The following is a 14,998-nucleotide window of genomic DNA, read 5'->3' as shown; positions in this document are numbered from 1 at the left end:
CATGGTGCATCACTTCTTATGCCTGTTTCAAACAGGCGTAAGGATTTGATTCAGCAATGCTATAAAGCTGACTCAGTGAAATCTTCTAAATTTCACTGTGTTAGTTTTACAGGGCTTTCATGCAAATTAATGCATACCTTGCAACAAAACACCTATATGAAAACTGACGCAGGTTTCATGTGGCACAGGACTTTACAGCATGACACATCTGCCTAGATGCATCAAGTTGTAAATATGTCGCCACATAGCAAATCTTTTGCACCGCCGCTGCGTCACAAAAGTGACGCACAGTGACGCAAAAGAGACATACACCTATCATAAATCTGTCCCTAACATTTTAAATGATTGATTCAAGATTACGATAAAGTGTGGCCTATCCAGAGGTTTGTTTGAGGTGAGGCCTACTCAGGGTTGCAGATGAAATTTACGCTTGTTGAAGAGTACAGAGGAGATAATACATGTGAAGGCCTACCAATGAAGTAAGTCATATCCACTTCACTCTTGAACAAAGGCCAGACCTTTTCTGTGTCCGTGGACAGACCTAAACTTCATCTGCACAATGTCATTCGTAAACTTAGGAAACACAGGTGATGTAATTGAAAAATGTGGAGTTTCTTTTCCTCATTTCACAATCACATCACCTGTGTTTCCTTTGCTTAGGTATCTCATAGTGCAGATGGACTCTAGCATATCAAAGAGTACACATAAGTTGAGCAGTGTATACAACAATTTTGACATTTACAGAAGATTCAGCTTCTTATCTTGTTGGAGATGAAATGAGGCCTGTCTTGCAACATGGTGCATCTTTTGCATCACTGCTGCATCGGTTTCATGTGGCACGGGACTTTACAGCATGACACATCTGCCTAGATGCATCAAGTTGTAAATATGTCACCACATAGCAAATCTTTTGCACCGCCGCTGCGTCACAAAAGTGACGCACAGTGACGCAAAAGAGGCATACACCTATCATAAATCTGTCCCTAACATTTTAAATGATTGATTCAGGATGACGATAAGGTGTGGCCTATCCAGAGGTTTGTTTAAGGTGAGGCCTACTCAGGGTTGCAGATGAAATGTACGCTTGTTGAAGAGTACAGAGGAGATAATACATGTGAAAACCTACCAATGAAGTAAGTCATGTCCACTTCACTCTTGAACAAAGGCCAGACCTCTTCTGTGTCCGTGGACAGGCCTAAACCTCATCTGCACAATGTCATTCGTAAACTTAGGAAACACAGGTGATGTAATTGAAAAATGTGGAGTTTCTTTTCCTCATTTCACAATCACATCACCTGTGTTTCCTTTGCTTAGGTATCTCATAGTGCAGATGGACTCTAGCATATCAAAGAGTACACATAAGTTGAGCAGTGTATACAACAATTTTCACATTTACAGAAGATTCAGCTTCTTATCTTGTTGGAGATGAAATGAGGCCTGTCTTGCAACATGGTGCATGTTTTGCATCACTGCTGCATCGGTTTCATGTGGCACGGGACTTTACAGCATGACACATCTGCCTAGATGCATCAAGTTGTAAATATGTCGCCACATAGCAAATCTTTTGCACCGCCGCTGCGTCACAAAAGTGACGCACAGTGACACAAAAGAGGCATACACCTATCATAAATCTGTCCCTAACATTTTAAATGATTGATTCAGGATGACGATAAGGTGTGGCCTATCCAGAGGTTTGTTTAAGGTGAGGCCTACTCAGGGTTGCAGATGAAATGTACGCTTGTTGAAGAGTACAGAGGAGATAATACATGTGAAGGCCTACCAATGAAGTAAGTCATGTCCACTTCACTCTTGAACAAAGGTCAGACCTTTTCTGTGTCCGTGGACAGACCTAAACTTCATCTGCACAATGTCATTCGTAAACTTAGGAAACACAGGTGATGTAATTGAAAAATGTGGAGTTTCTTTTCCTCATTTCACAATCACATCACCTGTGTTTCCTTTGCTTAGGTATCTCATAGTGCAGATGGACTCTAGCATATCAAAGAGTACACATAAGTTGAGCAGTGTATACAACAATTTTGACATTTACAGAAGATTCAGCTTCTTATCTTGTTGGAGATGAAATGAGGCCTGTCTTGCAACATGGTGCATCTTTTGCATCACTGCTGCATCGGTTTCATGTGGCACGGGACTTTACAGCATGACACATCTGCCTAGATGCATCAAGTTGTAAATATGTCACCACATAGCAAATCTTTTGCACCGCCGCTGCGTCACAAAAGTGACGCACAGTGACGCAAAAGAGGCATACACCTATCATAAATCTGTCCCTAACATTTTAAATGATTGATTCAGGATGACGATAAGGTGTGGCCTATCCAGAGGTTTGTTTAAGGTGAGGCCTACTCAGGGTTGCAGATGAAATGTACGCTTGTTGAAGAGTACAGAGGAGATAATACATGTGAAAGCCTACCAATGAAGTAAGTCATGTCCACTTCACTCTTGAACAAAGGCCAGACCTCTTCTGTGTCCGTGGACAGGCCTAAACCTCATCTGCACAATGTCATTCGTAAACTTAGGAAACACAGGTGATGTAATTGAAAAATGTGGAGTTTCTTTTCCTCATTTCACAATCACATCACCTGTGTTTCCTTTGCTTAGGTATCTCATAGTGCAGATGGACTCTAGCATATCAAAGAGTACACATAAGTTGAGCAGTGTATACAACAATTTTCACATTTACAGAAGATTCAGCTTCTTATCTTGTTGGAGATGAAATGAGGCCTGTCTTGCAACATGGTGCATGTTTTGCATCACTGCTGCATCGGTTTCATGTGGCACGGGACTTTACAGCATGACACATCTGCCTAGATGCATCAAGTTGTAAATATGTCGCTGGTGCTGTGTAACATCTATGCCCCCAACGCTGATCAAGCGCATTTCTTCGGGGGTTTATCGCGCTCACTGGCTCACTATTTGGCAGGCCCTGTATTGCTGGCGGGGGATTTTAACTCCATTACTGATGTGCTGTTAGACAGGTCGCACCCGCCCCTAGTGGACTCCCCGGTGCGCCGACTTGCGACCCATAGGCGGGATTGGCAGGAAAAGTGGGGCCTAGTGGATGTGTGGAGGGCACAGCACCCCGAAACTAGAGATTACTCATACTTCTCCGCGCTGCACGATCTGCATGTTAGACTGGACTCAGTGCTGTGCAGCGCCTCACTGGCGAGTGCGGTGACCCACTCAGAGTATTTGTCCCGGACCATCTCTGACCATAACCCCCTGTTGCTCTCTATGCAGTGGCAGCTGGCGAGATCTGCGGTCCCAACGTGGCGACTTCGTCCGGAGACGCTGGAAGATCCGGTGTTCTGCGACGCGGTCCGCCAGGGAATAGACAGCTATTTTACGGAAAATGTTGGGTCGACGGCGTCCAGAGCGATTGAATGGGATGCAATGAAAGTGGTGGTGAGAGGGGTGTGTATGGGGCGGTTTCTGACCGTGAGAGGAACAGTGCTGAATGATCTTGAGAAGGCGGAGGAAGTGCTGAGAGGGGTGGAACGACAGAGACCCGAAAGGCCGGAGTTGCAGGAACGATTGTTGAAAGCTAAGGAGAGAGTGGCGACTGAGACGGAGAGATTGAGGTGTTTTGATTATAAATTGTATGCTGTCAGAGTGCATGAGGAGCGGGACAAAGTGGGCACGCTCCTTGCGAAGCTGGCTGATCCGAGCCCTAGAGGGTGCCCGATCATGAGTGTGCGACGAGAGGACGGGGAAGTGGTCTACTCGCAGTCAGCGGTCCTGGGGCGCTTTCAGTCCTACTATACGGGACTGTATGCTAGCCACCTCGACGCAGCTGCTACGGAGATAGAGGATTACCTGGATCAGATCCCTTTGCCGCTACTAGACGTGGAGGATGCTCGGGACCTGGGAGGCCCCATCACCCTAGCAGAAATAAAAGGGGCAATTAGTCATATGGCACGGAATAAGACCCCTGGGGTAGATGGACTACCGATAGAGTTCTACGCTAAATTTACGGAGGAGTTAGCGCCCAGGCTGCAGATTGTCTACGCGGAAGCGAGCCGGGTGGGGCGGTTGCCTGACTCTATGAGGGAAGCGCTGGTAGTGCCGCTGCTGAAGCCGGGCCGGGATGTGTTGGATGTCTCTTCTTACCGCCCATTGTCTATGCTAACTGTAGACTACAAGATCTTGAGTCGTATTCTAGCTACCAGGCTCCTGCCACTGATGACCTCCCTGGTGCATGGGGATCAGGCGGGATTCATCCCCTCTAGGAGCACATCGATGAATATCCGTCGGTTGATCGGGGTCATTGATGATGCTGCTACGGCGGAACAGGACCCGGTAGTGTTGACGGTCGATATCGAAAAGGCATTTGACAGTTTAGAGTGGAGTTATCTAGACAGCGTGCTGCAGAAATTCGGAGTTGGGGAAGAGTTCCGAGGTTGGACGAGAGTGCTTTATTCCTCGGCTACGGCGCGGGTGCGGCTGGGGACCATGATCTCTCCGGCCTATCCGGTTTGCAGAGGCACGAGGCAGGGCTGTTCACTGTCCCCTCTGCTATTTGCCTTAGCGATGGAGCCGCTAGCGGCGCAGGCAAGGTCGGGCATCGTCTACGACGGGATTGCACAGGGACCCGACTCGCACTATATATCGTTGTATGGCGACGACCTGTTGTTGTACCTAGCGGATTCTGGGAGGGCACTGGAAGGCGCGGTGGACATGTTGGGCAGGTTCGGCAGGCTGTCAGGCCTCAGGGTGAACTGGTCTAAGACATGTGTGTTTCCGTTGCGAAAGTCTACGCTCTGCCCGCAACTCACGAGACCGGTAGTGTGGGAACCCTCTTGTTTTGTTTACCTAGGTGTGCGCATCTACCACGACGCAGCGGACCTCCTTGAGGGGAACGTGGGGCGCTGCATCCGAGCGCTGAGGGGCAGTACGGACTTCTGGGCCTCTCTCCCACTGTCCGTGCTCGGTCGAGTAGCACTGTTGAAAATGGTGGCACTCCCGCGGCTACTTTATTATTTTAGAACACTGCCGGTATGGATCCCGCAGGGAATCTTTACGGAGCTGAGGACGTTGGTGACTGGCTTTCTCTGGGGCCAGGGTCGCCGGAGGGTGGCTTTGACCACCTTGATAAGACCCAAGTGCGAGGGAGGGTTGGCAGTCCCCGACTTTGAATTATATTATCTGGCGGCGCAGTTACAGGTCCTGACACAGAACGTGGCCAGAGAATTCAGGGGACCTGATACTGCCCGAGGGGTAGGCGTTCGGAGGCATGTCCTGTCCTCTATCGTGATGCAACAGAGACTGGCGGGAAGAGATCTCACGATGGAGGAACGGACGCTGAGATTATGTTGGAATAGGAACCTGAAGAAGGCTGGGAAGCGCCGGCCGTATGCGCCGAAGATTCCGCTGGGAATGCTGACCGCCTTGCCGCACGGGGGGGATTGGTCCCCTTTATTAACGTGGGAAGAACTGGGCTTGCAGATGGTGGGAGACCTCTATGTGGACGGGACGCTGGCCCCATTCCAGACTTTACAGGACCAATTCGGCCTGCCGGGTGGCACCTTCCTGTTGCATGCGGCGGTCGTAACGGCGATGCAGCGGCATTGGGGGGGTGGACTGGTGGAACCGGAGGTGACGATGGTGTGCCAATATGTGGTGATGGCCGCGGGCACCGTCCAGGCGGTAACGTGCCTCCACAGCAGAATGTTACGTGAGGGACTGGTGCCTTTGGTTGAGTTGAAGTCTCGATGGGAGGCCAGTATAGGCAAACAAATCACGGATACCGTGTGAAGCCAGGTGTTACACAGGACCTGGAAGGAGACGAGGAATGCGAGGTTCCAGCAGGTGCATTTTTTCGTTCTCCATAGGGCGTATTTGACCCCGGAGAGATTACGTCGACACTTCCAGGTGCTTGACGCCATGTGCCCGAGATGTCTGGAACCTGAGGTAGACCTGGACCACATGCTGTGGGGGTGCCCGAAACTAGGGGACTACTGGCCGGAGGTGGGGGAACTCCTGAACGCTGTCACGGATAGGGAGGTGGACTTTGACATGGCTGCCTGTCTGCTTCTTTGGTTCCCGCACACTAAGAAGACCAAAGTGACAAGCAAATTCATTGGGATGGGCTTGATTCTGGCACAGCGCGAAATCACTTGGCATTGGAAGTCTAAAGAGTCTGTGCGGAGATGGAGGAATGAATTGTTGAAGTGGTCGGGCTGTGAGAGTGTGCTCAGGATGCGTCAAGCGACCAGAACTGGCAACGAGAAAAGTTTAGAACTGGCGCGGTCCTGGGAGCTGGTAGTGCAGGCGTTAAGGGACTACATGACTGAAGGCGAGGAGCCTGACCAGGTATAGGAAGGGATTCCATGGGGACTACTTGTTTGTTTGTTTCTCCTGATAGATGTCCATCATTAGAGCAGGAAGGGAATATGGGAACCCGCATTAGCAGCAGTTGGTGGGGGGGGGGTTAAGGGAAGACACCGAGGGAGGGGTTGGCTGCCGCCTAGCGGCAGCCTCCCGGAACTGGGTAGCCCTGGGAGATTGACTCGGCGATGGGTGAGAAGTAACAATGGAATGGCCTAGGGCTAGATGGAAAAGGTTGGGTTGGTTGTTATGGGGTAAAAGCGGATATGATATGTTATAACTGACCTATGGCCCGGACAGGGCAGGCACTGAGGTACCTACAGCGAACTGGTTAATTGCTGCGCCGCCCAGCCTCCGGGATGTGGGCTAATCGGCTGTGTATTGATTTGCTGTTATACTGCGAGCTGGGGGCCGTCAGTGTATAGGTTGGCCTATTGAACGGGTTTATTTCTGTTTCTGCAATAAAAATATATTTAAAAAAAAAAAAGTTGTAAATATGTCGCCACATAGCAAATCTTTTCACAAAAGTCACGCACAGTGACGCAAAATAAGCTTACACCTATCATAAATCTGTCCCTAACATTTTAAATGATTGATTCAGGATGACGATAAAGTGTGGCCTATCCAGAGGTTTGTTTGAGGTGAGGCCTACTCAGGGTTGCAGATGAAATTTACGCATTTTGAAGAGTACAGAGGAGATAATACATGTGAAGGCCTACCAATGAAGTAAGTCATGTCCACTTCACTCTTGAACAAAGGCCAGACCTTTTCTGTGTCCGTGGACAGACCGTAACCTCATCTGCACAATGTCATTCGTAAACTTAGGAAACACATGTGATGTAATTGAAAAATGTGTAGTTTCTTTTCCTCATTTCACAATCACATCACCTGTGTTTCCTTTGCTTAGGTATCTCATAGTGCAGATGGAGTCTAGCATATCAAAGACTACGCAGAAGGTTAGAACTGTATGGAACATGGCTATGTAAGTTAAATAATCAAAATCTAAATTTGCCAAGCACACATGGGGCGTATTTACAAGGACCTTGCACCACAGGGAAAGGTCTTAAATTAAAATGGGAAAAATAACATCAGAGAGACTCAAAGGCCTTATAAATATGCCCCAAGCAACCTATGAAGCTCTAGCAGTACATATCAAGAAACCTAATTGATTTCAAAAATCGTTTTTAAACACATCATCTAAATAAATGATATACCTACATTCAAGGGGAAGTGACTTAAAATGCCCTAAGACACATGAAATCGTTTTTTTTAAGCCCTTGCTCCATTTTTAGATCACTTTTAACATGGCTATGTAAGTCAAATAATCAAGATCTAAATTTGCCAAGCACAGATGGGGGCGTATTTACAAGGACCTTGCACCACAGGGAAAGGTCTTAAATTAAAATGGGAAAAATTTCATCAGAGAGACACAAAGGCCTTATAAATATGCCCCAAGCAACCTATGAAGCTCTAGCAGTACATATCAAGAAACCTAATTGATTTCAAAAAACGTTTTTAAACACAACTTGTAAAGCAATTATATTCATACATTCATGGGTAAGTGAGTTAAAATACCCTAAGACACATGAAAGCATTTTTGTAAGACCCTTGCACTATTTTAGCGTCACTTTTAACATGGCTATGTAACACAAAGAAACAAAATCTATTTGTAAAACACTTGACACAAATCAAAATTTTAAATACACAACTTTCTTCATAATGTTCTCCCTAAACCATACTATTCTCTATCTAAATTAAATGAATCTTTTCTCACCTTAGCAAATACTTTATGAGTTTCAAAACAGTCTCAGAAACACACCAAATTGTCTTTAGCAGAGCAAAAGGTATGCACTCCAGAGTCTGCAGCCATAAAAAGCACAGAAAACCTGTAATTCATCACACATATCTCTCGTCACCCAATCAAAACTCTTCCCTCACTTTTTTCAAATCAACACCCTTCCCCCTCTGCCCTTTCTGCCTTTTTTGCATAGCAACCACCTCCTGAAAGACCTCTCATGTTTGCAAGTTCACACAACAATGTTTCAATTGAACTCTGAACTCTCAGTACACCTGCGTATCCAGTGCAATCTTTCATAAAATGATTTTTTTTTGACCATTCAAATTACATATTTCAAAGAACTCATCCATGCACCCTAACTTTCTGTTTTCAGCAATCAAAATCCACCAATCACTGCTACTGCTTCATTAACACAGAAACTCCACAGTTTTTTTCATTTTAAACTCTTATTTTTTCAACTCCCATTTCATTGCCACACTTCATCTGACTGCAGCAGAACCTCCTCTCACCATGTTTTCTGTCTGGATTGTTGGACATAGTTACATCTACTGGGCTCAGAGGTATGCTGATAACAGAAATTTACCTAACCTCAATTTACAAGATGTGGAAATTAAGTGGTTTGGCCACAGAGGATTAAAATGTCACCAATTGATACCATTGGTGAAAACCTTTATGCATTTGCCTAAACTTGACCTGTTAATTGTGCACTGTGGAGGAAATGACTTGGGCACTTTGACTGGGGTAGGTCTGGAAATTCTTTTAAAGGACACCTTTGAGCAATTGATGGCACTTTTTCCTCAAACTGCCTTGGTATATTCAAATATATGCCAAAGACAGAAATGGAGGTGGTCGAACCAATTTTGTCCACAAATTGAGAAATCGAGGAAGCATGTAAACAAATCTGTTTCAGCTTACATGAGAGACCATGGAATAGGCTCCATCTACAACAATAACTTACGTTACTACATGCAAGATATCTACAGAGGAGATGGAGTTCACTTCTCAGATGAAGGGAACAGAGTTTTCATTCTGAATTTAAAAATGTGCATTGGTACCTACTTATAAGTACCTAAATGTACCATAAACCCAAAAGCTCTTCTCAGAGCTACCCTACATCTGATCACTCACAATTATTATTTTACTCTAACTTTTTTCACTAATTTTCAACAAAGTACGCTCCCCGGAGCGCTACCCGGTACGCGAACCGGAAGCTAACCGCGCGAAATTTTTTTTAAAAATGATTTTTTTTCACACATATGGGCCTCCTCAGCCACCCTCAGAAAACCTAGGGGGTCAAAATACGTCTACCGTGCCCCCTTCTACCCATTCTGAACATTATTTGCCCTCCATCTTGTATCTTTATTCGACCGAAACACAAAATGGTGGACTCCCGTAACGCTGCCGGTTCGCATACCGGGGCGCTCCATTAAAAAAGGTGGCAAAGCAATTTACAGAAGAAACCCTGGAGACACTTTCACCAAATATAGATTAGCTCATACTACATATCAATCCCTACCATTTTCACACATTTGGTTGGAATTCCATTTAGCCATTTAGCCTGTAGACCTCTCTAAATACCCTGAGGTAAATTACTTCACAAAACACATCTGAAGTGTTGGAATTGACAACCAATTAAAATGTTACTTTCATTTTCTACTTTTTTTACCTGACATTTGATTGGTTATGTACCTGAATATATATAAAAAAAGAGAGAGAAACACAGCCATTTTGACTACTACTTCCTGAACTACATTGCAAGATCATTTTCACTCACAACTTAAACTTGTTTTTAAAAGGTAAGATATTATTTTATAAATTTGAAAACATTTTCAGATAGTTATATACTATCCCTCTGTAAGAGTTAGACATTGAGAAAGGCTTGTTTATTATAATTATGGATTGATTTAGGTTTCTGTGGTATTATTATGAATTTACATAGGCTTTCTCACAGGCACTTTTTAATAGTACTACTTCATGCCTCAAAACTACCTGTCTGAACTTAAACCCAACAGTGCCCTATCTCTACTGATATATTTATTTTTTATTCAAATTTCAGCACAAAAATGCAAGGAGAACAGAACGTTTCCTTTGAAATTGTCCTAGACATGAATAATGAGGAAATAATTGAACCCATTGACTTGGAATTCATGGATGAATCACGAGACCATGAACTTCTACAATGTGTAGAATCTGTGGATCATTTACTTCATTATGATGACGGTCAAATGTGGGAAGTTATGTTCACTCAACAAGAGGACATATCGGACAGTCAAATGTTAGACGTTCTATTAAATTTTGAAAAAGAATCTGAAAAATAAAATTATATTTAATATTTAAAAATTGTTTGAGTCTTTAATCATTTTTATATGTAATTCATAAAGTAGTACCAAATTGATTATAAAGTAAAGTCAGACTTATAGTATACTGTGCACAATTTCAAAAATACATTTATATTTAATAATCAATAATACTGCTACTTAAATAAAAAAAAATAAAAAAAAACAACAAAAAGAACAATCAATAAACATACAATATTTCAAAATATCATAGTCTATCATTCTTTTTTCCTTATAGTACGCTCCCCGGACCGCTTCCCGGTGCGCGTACCGGGCGCTACCCACGCAAAAAAACCCAAAAAAAAAATTATTTTTTTTTTGCCCCGCGGGGCCCTTTTAAAGCCTCCACATCAAACCTAGGGGGTCAGGAAGGATCTACTATGCCCCCTTATGGTCATTTCCCCCTTTGTTTTGGCCTCCTCTTGTCTCTCGATCCTACTGAGAGACAAGATGGCGGCCGCTCCGGACTGTTTAGAATGTTGACAGACACCGGAGAGCCAATCAGCTTCGCTTCGCGAAGTTCCGTTACGCGTCAAGCACGCGAACCGGGGCGCTGCCCGGAGCGCGCTTACAGATATATATATTTTTTGGAACGTTAATTTCTCAAAATCCACTGGAGCGCATATCTTGAGACCTAGCAAAGGCACATCGGGCTAACAGTCCCTACAATTTTGCCAAGTTTCGTGCAAATCCATTCAGCCATTCGGGCTAAAAGTGAGGCCAACCGCCCTATGGAAATTAACATGGGAAAAACGCGTTTTGGGACCCCCCTTTTTTCTCGGCCCCCCCTTGACGAACCCCCCCAAATTTTCAGTGGCTGCTCAGAAACAAAATGTTCCATCTTCCTGAAAATTTCAGCCAATTCCGTCCACAAACGGCAAAGTTATTAGACATAGAATTTTCAAAAATCCCATAGAGAAAAAATCCTAACTATATATACCTACTGGCGACCGCCAGTAGGTAATATATATATATATATATATATATATATATATATATATATATATATATATATATATATATATATATATACACAAATGAGCGGTTGAATAAGGGTGTGAGTGCTTCTGTGAATGTCATAAGTGATGTATTTGAGATGTCATTAGTGATGTCATCAGTGATGTCACTGACCATGCCATGAGTAATGTAATATGTGAGGTCATTAGCAGTACATTGAGGGGGCATAAGTTCTAGTTAGCTCAGGTAACTATAATTTCTGAATTTCACTAGTTTTGTACAAATCAATATGAGCCTAACTATAATGTCTCTGTAACTTTTGTTTTTTTTCAGTGAATTTCTAAGTTTTTTTTAATTCAATTTCCTAACTATAACATCCCTACCTTTGGTTTTTTTCAGTGGATTTCTACGTTTTTTTCAATTCTATTTCCTAACTATAACGTCACTATAACCTTTGGTTTTTTTCTTGGTCTGGGGGTTAAAATTCCACTACCCTCCCAGAGACTGCGGAATTTGGCAATTCTGCGTTCTGCTGAGAATTTAGAGCTACTGATAAAATCCACACTCCGCAACAGAGCCGAATTATTTTTTCCGTTGGCGCGCTCATCATGTCATTTCGCATGCAATGAGACTTGACAGGCACTGGTCAGCAATTTGGGAAACCCTCAGCAGCCAAGGGGAGCCTTCCCCCAACCAGCAGTGCACCAGGATGCCCCTCTGCAGAGTGGTTGAGAAAGGGGCTGGGCCCTCCCATGAGGTCTCAGCAATCTGGCTGTGGTGGATTTACTTGTCGCAACAATAGGGATTCTTGTCCCCCAATGACCCTCTGCCACCAAGGACGTCCTTGGGGGCCAACTTTCCTTCCTGTTACCAATGCGACCCCCTCCCGTGCCAATTTTGGCCCTGGGGACACCATTCCCCAAAGCCTGGCCTCTATACTGGATGCCCTGGTCCCACCCAGGGCTCCCAGTAATTTTCATTGGGGACCTCAGCCCCACAGCCCTTGCCAGTTCCCAACTTCCTGCAGGAACAGGCATTGATTTTGGACAGAGGGATCTGCTGAACATGCAGCTCCCTCTGCCCAAAGGCACGTCTGCTCTGCTTTCCGCAAGCAAGAGCATATAGAATGCTCTCGTTTACTGAAAGTGAAGCAGTGTTTGTTATGGATTGGCGGGAGAGGTGGGCACCCCGGGACATTGCTGGAGCTGGCCCTGGGGGTTGGTGGTCGCCAGGGCCATCTACGGCTCCCCGGCGGGGTCCGCAAGGCCCCCCTATTTCAAATATTCAGCCCTGGGGAGGTGGTGGTCTGGACGGATGGGGGTTCACAACGGACCTCCTTAATTATTCTATTTGTGCCATGCTGAAGTGGTGGTCCCCTGGGCAGTGGGGGAGCTGCATGGCTCCCTTGCAAATATATTATTTTGGGGAGGTGGCCGCCCCGAGGCTTCCCCCACATTCTTTTCAAAATAATGTATGTGCCCCATTAGGGGGTGGTCCCCGGGGCAGCTGCACGGCTACCTTGCCAGTAATTTATATTAACTGCCATGGGGAGGTGGTTGTCCCCGGGGCTGTGGGGGGGCTAAGCGGGCCCCCTCATTTTTATTGTTCAGTGCCCTAGGGAGGTGACGGTCCCCAGAGCTTTTAAAAAACCTAGGAGGGGGACCCCAGGAGCCCCCCTCCTCCAGTATAAGCCCTCATACCCCTGGAATTTGGCCCACCCAGGGACTTCATAAACAAGCATTTGCAATGCAATAGGTCTGGCATTAATTAAGTTTGAGCTATTGGCACTGCTAAATATTGCAACACCAATTGCAAGAAAAGTCTATAAATTATAGGCCAAAAAAATGTGTATTTATTTTTGAAGCAATGGTGGCATGCTGCGCTTGAGATGAATATGTTTAAAAGTAAAGTGCGCCATACTGCGATTGCTACAATAGTTAATTGTGGATGCGTTAACAATTGATGTGTGCACTGATGGCTGGTGGTGTGTGCGCCTGTAGAAATTGTGCACTGATGGCTGGAGGTGTGTGTGCCTGGTGGAAGTGTGCACTGCCAGCTGGTGGTGTGTGTGTGCCTGGTGAAAGCGTGCACTGACGACTGGTGGTGTGTGCCTGGTGGTAGCGTGCACAAATGGCTGGTGGCGTTTGTGCCCGGTGAAAGCGTGCACTGACGGCTGGTGGTGTTTGTGCCAGGTGAAAGCCTGCACTGACAACTGATGGTGTCTGTGCCTGCTGAAAGTGTGCACTGACGGTGAGGTTGTGTGTGTGGTTGTATGTGTGGTTGTGGTTGTATGTGTGGTTGTGGTTGTGTGTGTGGTTGTGTGTGTGTGTGGTTGTATGTGGATGTATGTGTGTGTGTGTGTGTGTGTGGTTGTGTGTGTGTGGTTGTGTAAGTGGTTGTGTGTGTGGTTGTGTGTGATGAGTTAAAGTAAAGGCAAGGTGGCTTGATGATGGGAGTAAAATGGTGATACAGAGTCACGTCGACTGGGCACAAAAGAAATGTCACTCTAAAGACATGCCATCTATTTTTTATTTTGAAAATTTTATATAGCACGGAAATGGCCCATAGGCATCAGAGCACTTTACAAGAGAAGCAGGATACATGGGTTACAGCAAGTTCCAGTTACAGCAATTAAAATAGGGCGTTTACATCGGTAGCTGCGAGCAGGAGTTACCACGAGACAATTGCAGCAGTTGGTCAAAGGTCGTACACAGATGAAGCACGATTTAGATGGTAGGAGTCATATAACGAGGTAGTTCAGATCCTGGTGGAGAGAGTACTTAAGTATGGTTGAGCAAGGTGAGTAAAATAGGAGTCCTTTTTAAAGGTGACTAGGCAGGTGAATAGGCTCCAAATTCTTGTGGCACTAGCAGAGGAAAACTGTCTCATGTACCGTTCTCGGCTGAAGGTGGAGGGGGTCCAGGAGCAGGGATTGGGCATTTCTGGAACCCTATTGCCCCAGAGATTTTCACTTTCTCGTTTAGATGTTGAGGTGAACAGGCGTGAAGCGCCCTGAGGGTAATGCAGGTGGTTTTGAATTGGGAAAGTGGGAAACCAATGGAGGGTTAGAAGGCAGGGGAAACACGGTCAAATTTCCTGTTTTTATAGATTCACACGTTTTGTTGGGAGCAGAGCTCTCAGGACAAAAACTATCAACTATAAAAAAAAAATCAGCGTAGGGCACGTTACGCTCATGACGAGCTGGGCTCGTCATGAGCGCCGAAGGGGTTAACAAGGGCGTATTATCAGGCCCATTATCGCCGTTTTATCTGCAGTTTCCTGACGATAAAACGGCGATAATTTTAACACCGGTCCTTGATAATATGCCCCTTAGTAACATAAAAAAAATATTTGTAAAAATAAGCGAGAAACGCTTATGTTCGTCTCCACATTTTTGGATTTCATTTACATAGATGTTTAACTTCGCCCCTTTCGTCGTTTAAAAAATGCAACAATTCAAACAAATAAATATTTCATCTCAACATTGTCTTTTTCGTCAATGACATCATTCTGTGGATCCGAAAAAAACTCAATAAAAAGTTGTTCTTGTGTGAAATAA

Source organism: Lissotriton helveticus, chromosome 11 (genome assembly GCF_964261635.1).
Source record: "Lissotriton helveticus chromosome 11, aLisHel1.1, whole genome shotgun sequence".
NCBI lineage: Eukaryota > Metazoa > Chordata > Amphibia > Caudata > Salamandridae > Lissotriton > Lissotriton helveticus.
The sequence above is the reverse complement of the archived record's forward strand: the minus strand, read 5'-3'. Positions refer to the sequence as shown.